The sequence below is a fragment of the Chiloscyllium plagiosum genome, unplaced genomic scaffold, assembly GCF_037043375.1.
Source record: "Chiloscyllium plagiosum isolate Xiang-an unplaced genomic scaffold, Cpla_swu_hap1 HiC_scaffold_5, whole genome shotgun sequence".
Classification (NCBI taxonomy): domain Eukaryota; kingdom Metazoa; phylum Chordata; class Chondrichthyes; order Orectolobiformes; family Hemiscylliidae; genus Chiloscyllium; species Chiloscyllium plagiosum.
In genome coordinates, this window is record NW_028270143.1 from 38,826,495 (window position 1) to 38,844,002 (window position 17,508).

General features: G+C 38.3%; 1 protein-coding gene across 6 annotated transcripts in view; it reads left to right on the plus strand.

Moving 5' to 3' along the window:
- etv1 (ETS variant transcription factor 1) overlaps window positions 1-17,508 on the plus strand; it is a 143,762-nt gene that overhangs the window by 13,230 nt on the left and 113,024 nt on the right. The gene's annotated exons all lie outside the window — the stretch shown is intronic.

A 17,508-nucleotide genomic window follows, 5' to 3' on the forward strand; every position in this document is an offset into this window, starting at 1 on the left:
GAGCCAACTCTCGTTACAGTAACATGAATTCATTGCATGCTCTGAAAAAGCTGGGCAGTCAGTTTAATGCACAAACGTTGGTGTTGATTAATGTACATAAATCAACCTATTTCCATTTTGCAGCAAAGATTTTCAAACTGGGATCCCCCAAGGTCATCGGATTTCAGGATCTTTTTCAATGATTGATGCTTTCTTCCCAGTAGCTGACACCATCTTTCAGAAGTTAGAGCAGTGTCCCTGCGAATGTGGCAGTACTTATAGGGGGGTCCTGAACACACACACATTTAATAGGGATAATTTTAGATGCTGATGTCCACAGCACACAGTCTCACTTGATGTAGCTGCTTATTAGGAATTTGAAGACACGAGGGGTAGGTACTAATAAGCTGTGCCTTCCCAACATCTAATAGAAGCTTACTCCTTATAGGCCAACAGATAACAAATCAATATTGATAGCTACGGTTGTGAATACTTCACAATTTACACTTTCTATTTAAATTTGAGCAATTGTAGCCTTGCTGATTTGGAGACATTTTCAATTTTCAATGTTCAACATTTAAAATAGACAGCAGGCTAGCATTATGAGAGTTTTGTTAAAAACAATTTCCTTTTTCATTATTTCTTGCTGTGTAATTCTAGCAAAGTAGAATCTTAGATTTTTACAATACAGAAGGAGGCCATACGACCCATCATGTCTGCGGCAACTCCTGAAAGAGCTATGCAGCTAGTCCCACTCTCGAGCCCTCAGATCTCCTTAGCCCTCTGACTACATCACTATCAAATATATATTTAGCTCTCTTTTGAAACCTTGTATGGAGTGCACCTCCACCACACTTCTAGGCAATGCATTCCAAATCCTAACAACTCTGAGAAAAACAAATCTCCTCATCTCACTCCTACAACACTTGCTGACAATCTTGAAATGGCTGATAGTGAAAATCACAAAATTATTTCAGTCTTTTTCAGTGTTCGTTTTCATGACTTAACTTCTTTCCTCCAAAAATGACTTTAAATTTTAATTGAAGAAGTTTTTAGTTTACTGAGCTATCACTCATTGTAACCCCAATATCAATGGCCTTCAAGTGACCTTCAGATGATGTAGAAGTTAAAGGATGTATTAATTAAAATGTTGAATTCCATTGTCAGTATTGGTGACTATGGAAATTTGGTAAAACAAATCAAATATTAAGTTTGAACTGTTCAAGACTATGATGGCTTGAATGGCTTTGTCCATTTATACAGGCTGTATGTAAGTTACTAGTTACTGGGGAACTGCTTACTAATTTGATTTTGTTTAGGTGTTTTGTCTCTTATTCACAAAGTGCTCACAAATATATCTGCTATTGGAGTGACTAGAGTGATGATCAGTATATGATCACATGCTAGACAAATGGCAAGTTAAAGCCATATCCAATGTGCGTGAAAGTGTGTCTAGTGACTAAAGGGGAAATGTTATGAAGGGAGAATACGGGTGTAATCTTCCCAGGTCCTGAATGACTTGGGCTATAACACCGAATTTGGGAAACTTTTGTGAGAAACTCGGCAAGCCCTTTCTTGATTATAGGAGTAACGAGTTGTATTTTCCAACAGAGGTCTTGATGTCAAGGTGAGACTCTCACTAGTGAGTGACGTGAGGTTTGTTAACAGGGATTATTGATTATTATCACCCCATTTGTGTACATGTCCCTATTCTATCTAATGCTGAATAGAAACTGGATGCCAAGAACTGCCAACATGAGGGTGGGTACCAATGACTACTGCTTGCCACTTGCTGCGCCGGACTTCCATTTTGGACACATGGCACCAATGTCTCAGGGCATTCTTCAGGGCAGTGTCTACACCCACTCATTCCACCTGTGCCAGCAACAGTACATCTACCTCCACTTGTTTTTTTACACAAATACCAAGCCAGGAAACTTGCCATGGTTGTCAGCAGTAATCAGTCAAGCAGTGGACATGTTGCTGTATGGCGCCACATGCCAACAGTGTATATGGCAAGCATGTTGCATGTGCTTCAAGCAAATGACCACGCCTCTGTGTTTAAGAGAAGTAGACCTCAGTTAGGTTGAGGGAGAGACCCAATAGCAAGGGAGTTCTTCACAGTAAGTCCAGGGCAGCCTCTGCTTTCAGTCCAGGAATTTAGGCTTGGACATTTGACCACTCAGGGTTGTCTAGGGAATGCTAGGGATTCCACCACGTATCTTGGCTCTTCCAGCCCTATTGTCAGCTGTGGGAATGGGAGGGATTGAGTGCGATAAGAGGGCACAGCTGTTAGTGCTAGTGCAAGTGGGGGAAATGTGGTGAGGTGTTCCTGCGTGAGTGAGTAGATGATGCAGCGGCCATGCAGGGTTAGTGGTCTGGGGGAATTGGGGTGGGAGTGAGCAGTGAAAGTGAGTGACAGAAGATGTTGCAAGCAATATTGAGAGTGGTGATGCAATGAACCTTGGGCAGTGGGTACAGTGGCAGAGGAAACACGAGTTTGATGTGACAAACAGAATTTGGTTGCACTTACCTGTAGGAGTGGAAAAGGTCATCACCCTTCTTCCCAGCAATGCTGGGCCTTTCTTTAGATGGCTGAGACCAGGCTGCCAGGGATGGTGTCATGGTCTCCTCTTGCCAGTCCATTGGGAAGAGGAAATCCCTTCTCTTTACTACCCCATCCAGCAGGATTTCTGAGTCTCAGTTGGCAAAAGAAGGTGCTAATTTCTCCCTGTCTGCCATGTCCATGTGCAATGTCAGAATCTGTGCAGGGCAGCTTCGGACTACCAGCACTTGACCGATTGCCCAAAAACATTTGAAACGTGATGCTGGTGCCAAAAATCTCAGGGTATTCCAGCAGTGGCGGGTACTTCCGGCTGTGATAAATGAGAGGGCCAGGCCAATGTCAGCCAAGAGGAGTGCCATAGGGCCATGGTATATGGTTAACAAGACCTGTATGATACGATAATACAACAAAACCTGTCAGACTTCACAGAGAGAAACCTTTCACGAAACCCGATGAAAATGATATGTTGCTAAAATAATGCAAGATTCAGCCCAGGTTACTAAATATGAAGCAGTCATATCTAGAAGAAAATGTTTCTGTTTTGGAAAACTTGTTTTGGTCTGTGAGGCCATCTCTATGGTCACAGTAATTTACTATGATAAAGGATTTGCATTTACATTGTACTGTAGGTCAGAAATGACTACAATTGCAGACAGTCAATTATTTGAAGTACAGTCGCACTTCTCAGCTGGACAAACATTTTTTGCATAACAAAACTTTACAAGCACCAGTGGCATAAGTAACAATAAATATGTTGTCCTATGTTTAGTGGTGTTAGAATTCTAGTGGTAGCTTGTTGTTGCTGTTATTGATCAGAAAAGGACACTGACCCACACCCAATTTTTACTGACATCTTTATCATCAATTATTATGTTATTGTCAATTTACACAATGCTGTAATACAAGTGGATTGATACTGCTGCTGTCGAAGGTAGCAACACCCAATTAGAGCAAGAGTTTAATTGTGTTCCTCCAGCAATGAGCAACAGGTGAACAACTGACCTCAGTGGTACTTAGGACCTGGTCATTCATTTCTGTTTGACAGTGGTTTCTTAGCTTAAGCTGTGCGCCATCACTGCACATTCAACATTGTTAACATGTATGGATCTCAGTGATGTTGGCAAAGTTTTGTGATGACATACAGAAAGTCATTTTCACTGGTCTTACAGGCAGTACAGTAGGTTTATATTGCTTTAAAATTGCTATAAATTTTGCAATTTTTGTGCAGCAATGCGCAAGCAGTTCTGGTGCACATTCAAGATCTTCAACTGAGCCTCCACAATTTAATCCTTTCTAGTGGTATAAATTTTAGGATATCAGCCCAGTTATGAGAATTCACTGTTGTATTTTGTTTGCATGTCTGATTTCAGTGTCTGTATGCACATTGATGCAGTGTGGTTACCTTTATTTAGAGGGGTTCAGGCTGACCTTTGGCATTGAATTGTATTATGAAGTGTTGTAGATTTAAAAGGGTGACTCGTTCAAGCATTCATGTGTAAATCTCAACATAAAGTTCCATGTCTGCTGATATCTTTGTAATTGTTCATGCAATATTTATGATTATCCTGATCTTGGCATCGTTTTGTTTTAAAGAGCTTCTGCTTTTTCTCTCAACAGCCCTTCCTTCAGCATTAAAATGTGGATTTGTTATGCACAGTGACAGATGTCGAGAAACTAGTTTGGCAAACTGCTCTGACAGTAAACCTGTTAACATTTCAATACTGCTATAGCTCTTTAAAGAAAGCTGCAGTTGTTGAAGGAAGGGATGTAGTGTATTTAATCAATTTTAAGTCCTCTAGCCCTCTTCTCTCAAATAATCTGGTGCCTACTCTTAAGAACATTAACAATAAGTACGGATCAGCCATTTAGAATTGGAAGACAACACACTCACACATCTTTACCCTACTCTAGAAGTGCACATTCATATCTTGTCACTGGATAGTGATCAGGAGAGGCATTTTGAGCTGATATTCCTTTTCTAGCCAAGGCAATCTGAGAGCATTTGTAACACTGCATTGCAGCTCCGTTTAGGATCAGCCCAGTCTGCTCAGATCTGGATATGTCCGTTTCTGAAAGGGGACAAATATGGGGTGCAAGATTACATCTACTGAACAAGTGATCCGGACACCATCAATAACAGAACGAGCACTTTTCAAGATATTTCTTTATAAACAAGGAATTATTTTAAAATACATGCATAGGTCTTTTATCAACAGTTTAATCATATTTGCATTCATTTCAGATACAATACAGCAAACTGTAGGTATGGGATCTGATAATTCATTGATCTAATTAACCATTTGCCTTTTGATTCATATACATTTTGCTCAGCTTTTTCTCTCTACCTTGTAGTTTAAAATCACAACAAATACTCTGGAGGTTGGTGGGAAGGCAGCAAAGGAATAGGCCACCCACCGCTAATCCAGATGGTCACCAATTTTGGATCCTCAAGTCTTCTGCAGGGAAGTATGACTCCTGTGGTGGGATTCGAAGGCCTTATTGAAAGGTCTCAATTCTTCCTTGCTGGGATAGGATATTTTGCAGCCCTAGTTAAGAAGGTATATTAAAAACATTCTTGAAAGGTAAAAGTGGTTGTTAGAGCTGGGCGCACGAGATGAATTTATATATTTTTTTACATTTTAGCAATTAAGGACTATATAACTATTAACTTAAGAATCTAACCATTCTGAATGCAGAGAAACAAAACAATCTTAATTTCCATTACTTTTGTAACTTGAAAAATGGATACCTATGTAGTTCTAAGCACATGTATTTTATGAGATAGAAATTGAGGCAAAAATGTCCAATCAGTGAACCAGATCTGAATTCAGAATATTTTAGAGGAATAAATTTAAGGTTTGGTACTTAAAGGTCATTGCTAGCCTCCAGATTTTGTGTTTAAATTGATTTGAATATGTGTGTTACTTGGAAGCAGCTATAAAAAATAATCTAAATACAGAATATTGTCCCTGAGTTTACGAATTTAGATGGACTGATCCTAGTACAATGGTCTGTAAAGAAATACAGCCAGTAGAAAAACAATCAATTTGGAGACATTAATGGTCAAACATAAAATGATTTAACAATTTAAAGGACTACATTGAGAAAATGAGTTTATTTGATAATCTCATAATGGGGTAAACAGTATTCATAATTAAGTTTGTCAAAGTAATGCATTCCCTCCCCTTTGAACATTGCTGCCATGCCCATACCAAGGTTTGGATTCAGAATAGATGAAGGATTAAAATGTCAGAAATATGTTCAAAATCTGATCAGACAACTTGGAATGGAGCCTAATTTTGTTTTGGACTCTGGATGTTTTCAGTCGCTGAGACTTGTCTTTGGCTTTGCTGTGAACCATGTATATGATACTGAAACATCCTCAGAAATCTCAACTGAAGCCAGCCCATTAAGGTCCATAAACTCCCAATACAATAGAGATGGAAATAGTAGTTTTAGCATTGTCAGTCCCCAAACAGCCCACTTCCAGACTGCTATCTCTGTGTGCCTTGTAAATCTAATTGATTTAATCTTCCCAGCTAATCCTCCCAAAGCTTTCAAGACATTGCAGGACAGGGACAATGTTTGTGTCTTACAATGTTGTGAAAACAGACTTTCTGCAATATTGAATATTGTAAATTCTGATTAGATAGACAGACGGTGCTAAAACAAATTACTTCACAATCTTCACATTTTTAAAATATATATCTTACTTGGTTGGTTTTGGTTTAAAAGTGAATGACAGTTTTCAGTGTGTTTAATTTGGTACTAAACTTAAAATTAAATAAATAGCTAAAATTCAGCTTTCCTTATAAGCTTGGGGCACTGCAATAATTCTATGATTTGACTTGTTTTAGAAACTTGAAGCACAGACAATACATTAATTTCAGACAGCTATTTTGTCTTTCATCAATCATCATGCAGAATCTTTATGTACCAAACAAAGTGACAATTATAATAGAACAGACATCCGGAGAAAATAGAATAAATGCCTTTTGAAAATAAAAAAATCCAGTCATTGTCAGTGAACAGGAAGGTGATATGATTTATTTTTTTGAGAATATTAACTGAGCAACTATGAACACAAGTACAGATAACTTGATGCTGATTAAATCTGCAATTGTCACTTTCTCCTGTTGCTGAAATAAACTTCTACCTGTACTTGGACAATCTTTCAAAATTCAGACCGGGATAGCAGTTCTTTTCTGTCACACTTTTCTATCATGTAAATGTTGGCACATAGCCTGTGACACAGAGCTATCTGATTGTCCTTGACTTGCTGTATTGTGGTCAGATCCTGTGACAGTCTTTCAGAATAATACTGTGCTTTTTTTGGCTATCCCTTCATCCTGGATTCCCTCCACTCGTCCTTTCTGAAATATACCAATTGCAGCTGGCTATAACCAGGGTTTCTGTCGAGTTGTGCTGTTACATTATAGCCGATGTAGCGAATACTGCATCAGAAGGTGAAGCAGCTAATCAATAAATCCAAACCCCTCTCTTGAGAAAAGCTGATGGATTGATCTCCAATTAAATGTCTGAGTTTTGCTCTTTGGAACGGTGAAGCCTCAGCATTGTGACATCAGTAGAGTTTTTATTTGCTTAATTTTTATTTAGTGAGACAGGATCTGTTTGGACCAGACTGCTCGCATGATAGAAAACTGTTTTAAAAGATATAAGGTTGTATAAAATTCACACCTTGCGCATTGTGTAACCTTGGGCTTAATTTTGACAAGATTCAATTTCAGTTAAATAAATAATTAATACAAGTTTGTTTTTCTTTGCTGAGTGAACAAGGGAGCAAAACACAAATGATTTTGCACTTAGATTTGTTTTTCTGGCTAACTCATTTTACCACGTTTAAAGCCCAGAATGTATTTAAGTGCTCTACAAAATGAAAATTACATTCCGTATTCAATCCACAGTATTACTAAACAGTGATGGCTTCTGCTGCTGTGGCAGCTGGCTTACAGCCGAGTTGCTTCTCGTGATTAAAGCCACGTGTAACTCATATACTTATGCACTTTGTTATACTGCTGTACACAAATGCACAAGTGAGGCAGTCAAATATTTCAATGGCATCTCTCTTAGTCCTTCAATCCTTAAAACAAATTGAATATTCAGTGATAGCACAACTGGTCAGGTGGTTCACAAGTTGAATAGATCTTATTTGATCAAGCATGAAAGAAAAATAACAATATAGTCCAGCTAGTGTAAATTGCCACAAAATGCATTCACATTGTCATGTATCTAAATACTTGCATTTATTCAACCCTTTAGAAACTGGAAGACAGTAAAGTTGGCTGTAAAATAGGACTAAACTGACTGCTACAGCGTTGTACAAAATTGCTACTAAACTGCATCAGGTACAGAGTCCACATTTTACAGTTGGGAAAAGAGCTTAAACTTCCTGAGATTCTTTCAATAATTAAATCTAGAATAATTTGCAAAATTTATACTTTGTGACATTGTAACACCAAGCACAACTGATTCATTTTGATGCATGAACAACCGTATTGTAGGAGAAGAACTAATGCAACATACTGTGGATTCTGGAAATCTGAACTCCGATCAAAAATGCTAGAAACACTGGCAGAGTATGAGGAGAGAGAATCAGAATTACCACTGCAGGTCGATGCGCTCTTAACCAAACCAGTAGTTCCACTTTTCAAAGCATAGCAATGAATTGATTAACTTTTCATTCTCCCAGTGAAAGACATTGGGATTTAGAAACAGTGCAGTTTTGCAGTTTGCCACTCAAAAATGTCAATGTAAAGGCCATTATGATGTTAATAACAATCAGCTCTGAGGCTTGATGTCTACATACATATGCAACATGTACAAACATATAGCCTTGCCTTATAATATCGTTCTGTATCAATAAACTGCATTTAACAGCCATTCGAAAGCTCACTGGCAGAAATTCATCCAAGGATGTAGCTCCAACTTTATGGGATATTAAACAACATCATTGAAAAAGCTGGTGCTAATAAGGTGTTTATTGCCAGATTTTTAAAAAATCCCTGTAATTCCATTGACTTTATTATCTTAGCAACAGTTGAATTTTATTCAAAGTTTGTTCAAGGCCTTTGCAGCTGGATTTTGGTTCACAAGTCAAAAGTGCTGCCTTCTGTATGTTAACTTTGGAAGTTGGATACACTGCAAGACATTAAACTCTGACCTTGGTTTTTTGAATCAGTAATCAGCAGAGTTATGTTGCTAACTTGTACAATACATGGAAATATTTTTCACTTTATGCTTCCTGTTTTTCATTTTATTTAAATTTTTAATTCAAATCAATGTTAAGATCTGCAACTCAGCAGCAAGTGACTGTAACATTGTTAAGTCTCAGGGTTCCAAATTTAGTTTTGGAATCTATGTGTAGTCATCAAATGCTTGATGCTGTTTTCCTAACAGGCAGAAGCAGTTGCTACTGAACTGATGTTTGCCATTTGGGATTGGCATGTTTGTGAATATAGGAAGTGATATATTTTGTAAAATTTTGGCAAAAAGTTTTAGTTTTTCTGATTTTCAAGTTCTTTACTGTTCTTGTTTCAAATGATCACAGTGTTATCTTGTGCAAGAGTGAAATGCTAAATAAATCTTTATCTTAGAATCACAACTACATCTCAGTAAGAGATTAATTAATGTGTTGGATGTCACCTTTCCTCAGACCGCCATCCTTCAAGTAGTGCCCAGAATATATATCAACAATTGATTAAATTCACAGCTATGTGAAACACTACACTATTATGGTAGCCATGGTTGGGCATTTCTAATGATCTACATGCACTATCATTTGCTTCTCAATTATTTTTAAGAACAAACATTCACTATAATATCTAATCATACACAGCTTGTAATGGAATCTCACAGTCCTGAAAATGTAATTCCTATTGGTAAAATCTCCAACAGCCTCAGAACAACAAGAAGAAACTGTAAATAAGTGTGTGCAGTTTCTCCAACCCCCTCTCTAATGTTGTGCACAATGTTCATTGTCATTTGTATGTATGCCATTCATCAAGGCATCTCACAGAAGGTTGAATTACAAGATAAGGGCCCACGGTGTTGCAGATAGAATGTTGGCATAGATGGAGATTTGGCTCATTGGCAGGGAACAGTGAGGGGGGATAAAGGGTTCTTTTTCAGGTTGATAACCCATGATCAATGGAGTTCGACAAGAATCAATGCTGAGACCGCAACTGTTTATAATATCTACAAATAACAAAGAACAGTACAGCACAGGAACAGGCTATTAGGCCCTCTAAGACTGCACTGCCACATTTTGCCCTTCCATACTAAAACTGTCTTCACTTAAAGGATCCGTATCCCTCTATTCCTTTCCTATTCATGTATTCATCCAGGTGCTTCTTGAATGCTGCTATTGTGTCTGCCATCAATGACTTGGAGGGAGGAAATAAATGTACAGCAGCCATATTTTCAGACAACACTAAAATAGACAGAAAAGCAGGTGAGAGGGATACAGTTTACAGAGAGATATCGATAGGTTAAGTTAGTGAGCAAAGAAGTTGGCGGGGGGAGTATAATATGGGAAAATATTAAATTGTTCATTTTGGAAGAGGAAATAAAAGAACACAGAATAACAGAGCCATAGGAATGAGCTACAGATTGAAATCTAATCAAGGGGTTTGGTGTGGTTTATATATAGAGTAACAGATATCAGGTAGTGAGTTACAGACTGGAATCTAATCAAGGGGTTTGGAGTGGGTTTTATATATAACAGATACCTGGGAGTGAGTTACTGATAGGAATCTAAGCGAGGGTTCGGGGTGGTTCATATATAGAATAACAGATGCTTGGGAGTGCATAACAGACTGGAATCTGATCGCGAGGTTCTGGGTTGTTCATATATAGAATAACAGATCCCTGGGAGTGAGTTACAGACTGAAATCTATTTGAAGGGGCTCGGGGTGGTTTATACACCGAATAATTTAAACCCTGGAGGGAGTTACTGACTGGAATGTAATGGAGGAGCTTGGGGTGGTTGGATGGGATACTCTTCGGGGGGTTGGTGTGGACTTGTTGGGCCAAATGGCCTGTTTCCACACTGGAAGGATTCTAGGATATACAGAACATAACATTATTTAAATGGAGAAAAGCTGCAGAAAGTTACAATGCAAAATGACTTGGGGGTACTTGTGCACGGAACACAGAAAGCTAGCACCAGGTGCAACAAGTAATCAGGAAGGTTAATGGAATGTTGGCCCTTATTTCAAGTGGTTAGAGTATAAGAGTGGGTAAGTTTTACTGCAACTGTATAAGGTGCTGGTAAGACCACATCTGGAGGCCTGTAGGCAGTTTTGATCTCCTTATTTAACAAAAGACATTCTATCATTGAATGCAGTTCAGAGAAGGTTCATTCAATGATCCCCCATAAGGAGGATTGTCTTATGAGCAAAGGATAAACAGATTGGGCTTCTGTACATTGGAGTTTTAAAAGAATGAAGGGTGATCTTATTGAAACATATCGGATTTATATGGGCCTTTGGAATTCCTTGCTACAGAGGGTTGTGGGAGGCAGAGTCCTTGTATATATTTAAGGTTGGAATTGAGAGGTGATTGATCAGTGGAGGAATCAAGAGATACAGGGAAAAGGCAGGAAAGTGGAAGCAAAGAATGATTAGCTATGATTCAATTGAAAGGTGGAGTGGGCACGAGGGGCTGAATGGCCTACTCCTGTTCCAATTTCTTAAGGTCTAATGGTCAGTCTTTGTCTCATAGCTGGTGTTCTTTGGCATCAACTCATGGAAGACAGCTTGTTAGAAACAATGTTTTTCCATTTTGGTAACCCTGGTAACTTCAAGCATTTCCAAGTCTCACAGCAGACTCAGAATTAAGTTCCCCTACCTTTGCCACACCAGCTGTGCTTAACTTCCAGAAAGCTGTATCCTGCACTAGTTATATTTTATATTGGCCATTCTGATCATGCCTGGCTGAGTTTGCCAAATAATGCTGACCTTTACAATTTTGTGTTGTAAACATCCTCGAAATTAGGTTGAGATTGTCTCATATCATTTAACTTGCAAACGGTGAGGAGACCTTCATCCCAGAAGATTGTTTTGAATCAAGCTTAGGTGTTTAAAATAAACGGACTGTATGTTACTCGATATTTCTTCATGCAATTCTATCATCCTGCAGTTCTGAATTGCAAGTGATTCTGACAGGAGTGTTATTTAAATCAGTGTTCTGTGCCACTTCAAACCGTTGGTACAAAAGAACATGTGATTTGCTGAACTGTTGGCCTGTAGCAGAGGAACGACTGGAGATATTGAGGCTCTGGTTGAGAAAAAGGAAGGAGGCATAGATTAGGTGTAGGGAGCTGGGATCAAGTGAGTCCCTTAAGGAGTATAGGTGGTATAGGATTATATTTAAAATGGGAATCAGGAGGGCAAAAAGAGGACATGAGATACCTTTAGCAGATAAGGTAAAGGAGAATCCTAAGAGACTCTACAGGTATATTACAAGCAAAAGAATAACGAGGGAGAAAATAAGATCCCTTAAAGATCAATGAGGTGGTCTACGTGAGGAACCACAGGAGATGGGTGAGATCCTAAATAAATATTTCTCCTTGATATTTATCATTGAGGAAGAGATGGAAGCTCAGGAACGTGGGGGAGTACATAGTGTTGTCTTTAAAAGAGCAGGTGCTGGAGATATTAAAATGCACAAAGTTAGATATGTCCTGGGACCTGATCAAGTGTATCCCAGGGCATTGTAGGAGGCTAGCAAAGAAATTACAGGGTTCCTAGCAGAGATATGTGTGTCAATAACATCCACTGGAGAGACTGGAGAGTGGCTAATGTGCCATTATTTAAGAAAGGCTGCAAGGAAATGCCAGAGGATTATTGACCGGTGAACCTAATGTCAGCAGCGGGTAATTATTTGGAGGGTATTCTGAGAGGCAGGATCTCTGTGCAGTCAGAAAGACAAGGACTGATTAAGGATAGTCAGTATGGCTTTGTGTGTGGGAAATCGTGACTCACAAATACGATTGAGTTGTTTGGAGGGGTGACCAAGAAGATAGATGAAGGCAGAGTGATAGACTTTATTTACATAGACTTCAGCAAGGCCGTTGACAAGGTTCTGCTTGGTAGACTGGTTAGGAAGGTAGGATCGCATGGGATCCAGGGAGAGCCAGCCTATTGAATACAAAATTGGCTTGATGGTAGGAGACAGAGGGTGATGTTGGAGGGTTGTTCAGACTGTGCTTATTATGAGTCCACTGTTGTTTATCATTTATATAAATGATTTGAATGAGGACCTAGTAAGTTTGCAGATGACATCAAAATTGGAGGTATAATGGACAGTGAAGAGGGTTATCTAAGAGTAAAACAGAATCTTATCAACTGGGCCAGTGAACCAAGGAATGGCAGATGGAGTTTAATTCAGATTAATGCAAGGTTTTGTATTTTGGTAAGACAAACTAGGACAAAACTTATACAGTTAATGGTAGAGCCTTGAGGAGTATTATCGAACAGAGAGACCGAGGGTACAGATACATAGTAGACAGGGTGGTGAAGAAGGCATTTGGCATGCTTGTCTTCATCAGTCAGAGCACTGAGTACAGGAGTTAGGATTTCATATTACAGCTGAACAAAAAAAATTGGTGAGGCCACATTGAGAGCACTGTGTACAATTCTGGTCACTTTGTTATAGGAAGGATCTTGTTAAATTGGGAAGGGTGCAAAAATGATTTACAAGGATGTTACCAAGACTGGAAGGTTTGAGTTATAAGGAGAAACCGAGTAGATGGACCTTTCTCCCTGGAGTGTAGGGTGCTGCGGGGTGTCCTGAGACAGATTTATAATATCATAAAAGGCATAGATAAGATGAATAGCCAAAGTCTCTTCACCAAGTTAGAGGAGTGGAAAACTAGAGGGCATAGGTAGAAGTTGAGAGGGAAAAGTTTAATAGGGACCTGAGGAGCAATGCTGGAGGAAGTTGTAGGGGTGGATACACAATTATAATATTTAAAAGACATTTGGAAAGGTACATGGATCAGAAAGATTTCGAGCGATATGGGCCAAACACAGGAAAAAGAGATAAGTTCAGTTGAGGAAACCTTTCGACATGGAAGGTTTGGGCTGAAGGATCTGTTTCTGTGCTATATGACTTCACAACCCTTTGACTCTTATGCTTGCATTCTTTGTGTAGATTAATCTCAGCAAGTTAAGTTTGGCCAGCCAAAGTGCCTCTTCAGCTGCTTGCATTTTGTAATACTGTATATTAAATTACATTTTTCAAACTATGTTTTTGTACACAGCATTCTTTACGAATTGCTCATCTTTTTTAGTAGTATAGCCGTGTATGAAAATTACAAACTCATTGACTTCTGTAAAAAGGGCTCACTGGTACAGAATAGGCACTTGATTTTAAAAGATACATATTTCACAATTGATAGAATTCTTAGCGTTTCCTCAGTAGGTTACTGAACTCTGTCAGTTTAAACTATTGGACAATTAGGAAACAATGATGAATTGTCAGTATCTTGGATTTGGTTTAGAAATTCCGCCATTTCTGTTACTTGTTACTTTAGTGGAGATGGGCACTTGAGTTTAACAAGATATCAAGCTGAAGTGTGGAACTCACTCAAAAGCTGACATTTTCAGCAGCAAGATGGATAGCTGTCATGTGAGATTTGAACCTCACCCGATAAAACATTTCAAGCTATGCCAGTTTTCACAAATACCGCTGAATTAGGCTCAACAGTACAGTGATTCTGATCTATATTTCACTTTGGAAGACCAGACCATGTTGACCTGTAAATCCAAAGTGAGTCTCATAGTTGTAGGCACAGAGTAATGGTACACCCTGTTGTGTTGGCACCTGTTTCACTTTGACTTGCAGATTGCTGCTGTATGCATGGCAGAAGGTTCAAACAAATGAGAATGGAGGTGATTTTGTTTGTCCTTCATTCATTCACTGCAGCCAAGAATATTCAAAACAAATAGCTTATGAGGGGAACATATAAAACAGCACTGTCCTTAAATTTATCTATTTTGCGTTCTAATTGCAGTTAATTGATACTGCCATACTGTCACAGATATAATTCATTGCTATTTCAATCACTGTAAACAAGTGAGATGCTTTAATGGCTCCATAAAAGACTGCTGAGCTGATAGCTGAGATTAGGCCTGTTAGTAATGGGTTTTGGGGAGTACTTAGCTGGGGTAAATGTACTGGAAAGGAGCTATTGAGAGGCTGTGATGTATCTCAAGTACTTACTGTTATACTGATCTGGGAAAATGGATTTAAAGAGGCCATGACACAGTGGGTTTGGCTTCTCATTCTAGAATTTGTTGTGGATTAGGTTTTGAGTACTACTTAATAATGCAAAATTATCTCATTTGCTGTTAGATAGGAGACATACTTCGCCCTACCAATGTAATGACTAGTGCTATACATTATTAGTGCTTAGAACCATTCTAGCATGAATTTCAAAGTGATACTGTATGTATGATGGCACAGTATTGGCTGTTGAAAATCCAAGGGTACAAGATTACATCCTTTCAGGCTTGTGTCAGAAGCCGTAGTTTGTCTCTTACTCACTGTGAATGTGTACATACGTGTCAAGGACACAGATTGCAATGATTTCTGTTGCAAATCACTGCAGTACATGGCTTTGTAAATTGAGAATTCATTACTAAAAGGGGTAAGACTAAGGAACATAGAAACAGGAGTGGGTCATTCAGCCCTTTGCACCTTTAGCCTAGGTCCCTTGATACCTTTGCTGAACAGAAATTTATCTATTTCAGGTTTATAATTAATAACTGATCTAGCATCAGCTCCATTTGTGGAAGAGAGTTCCAAACCTCTACCACCCTTTGTGTGTAGGAGTACTTTCTAATATCTTTCCTGAATGGTCTGGCCCTAATTTTTAGACAATTCTTCCTTTATAAGATCTGAAATCAATAGAAATAGTTTCTTTATCTATCCTGTCTTCTCCTATTAATAACCTTAAGACTTCAATCAGATCACCCCTTGGCCTTCTAACTTCAAAAGATAATAGTTCTACTTTGTTTAATTTTTCCTCATAACTTAACCACAAGCATTATTCTTGTAAACCAATGTTGTACTCCCTCCAAGGCCATATACCCTTCCTAAGATGTGGTGCCCAGATCTGTTCACAGTACTCCAAGTGGGGTCTAACCAGGGTTTACATAGGTGAATTTGATTGAAACTTGTTCATTCCATAGAGCATATTTCACATTTATCAGTCTTGAGATTAATATGGTTTAGAAATGGATTTTAAAATTGAAACATTTTTGCACATGCAGAACCAAAACTTTAACAGAATGTGCATTTATTGATTTTGCATTGGGTTGTATATTAAGGAATTACATTCTAGTCTCGCAAAATTGACTGACAAATTCTTTGAAACTGTCAGACATTTGTAAAGTTAAGTTTTTTTCATGTACTTATCTCACACAGAGTTTAGCTGTATGTTTATTGGTTAAACAAAATGCAGAGAAGAATCAATCAGTGGCATAATGCCATTGCAGTGTGCAAAGTGAAATTGTGAATGAAATTTTCGCAGTTCTTAAATGTTATATTTTTGATGCATCTCACTCGATTCTTTGCAGCTGCTGTAAATGACTGGGATTTAATATTTCTATTTTTATAAATCTATTATTGGTCTTTAGATAATAAAGGAAATGATTTGATATTTCATTGATCAATAATTACCATCACAATGCACTTAGTGATATCTGTGAACCTGATCCAGAGTAAGTAGATCTACAGCAGACTCCTGATTTAGCAAAAGCTTTCCAGTCTCTGCTCTCAGCAGTATCTTCATAGTCGAGCTGCCCTAATTAGATATAAACCTTGTTCGAATCCACTTTAGTTTTGTGTCTTCATTAGGACTGGATTACACAATATGTTGAATTTTTAGTAACTCTGCTCAGCAACTGGATGGTGAGTGGTTTTCAAATATGATTTTATTTCAGTTCTTTTTAATATCCTTTCCACAAACCATGCATCAACTCCTTGCAGTAGCTCAAAGGACAGACTGATGTCATTCTTGCCTTGTCACCACAACTGGTTACAAATGGGTAACGCGCTCTTTGAATATTCTTTCCAATTTCCTCAATATGCTAACTTTTTCCAAGTTCAGAAATATACCACAAACCGCCCCTTTCTGCTCTGAATACTTCATCTATTAAAACTGTTTCTGTTTTGAAAAGAAAACTTTCAAAGAAGTCAAAATCACAACTTATTTAGATCAATATGCACATTCTGTAGCTATTTGGATAGTTCTTTCACGCTTCTCAGCTGAGAGGGATCATGACTGGGAGCTTATTTCAATGCACTGTCAAAAAACAATTACATTTAGAATGAATGAGATAAAGTAGAATGTTATGTTTTGAGGTGTGTTGACTATTCATCTAAGAGTAGTACTAATTTCTTTGTGCATGATTACAAAATGACTCCAACAAACATAGTAACTGCAATAAAAAAAGTGTTTCCACTCTCCCATTCATTTCTTCTCCTTTTCCTTGCACTTGATCGTTTATGGTGCTGGTGCCCTTTTTTAAGTGTTTCAGTGCTTGTTAATCCTGACTGCAAACTCATTCATCTAAATAAATACTTTAGAAAGAGGAAGTGAAAAGGATGACTCCTTTGTTAGAGTCCTTTTGTTGGTTCATCCTATTTAGAGTGTTAGGGACAAATAGTTCCTTAACTAAGTTAAAGAAAATAAAATCATGAAGAGGGACTCAGCAATGTCATAATGTAGATGTTCTTCTAAATTTCACTTCTCATTTTTTTGAAACCTCTAATAAAACCTTGCCTTGTCTCAGGCTCCCTGAACTAGCAGCAGCCCCTGAGGGTTCAAATAATGCTTGATTGGAAGGCCAAGCGACAAGTAGGAGTTTGTAATTATTACACACCCTTCTCCCAAACACTCTCAGTCCCGTTGCCAGTTTTCCTGCCTGACATAA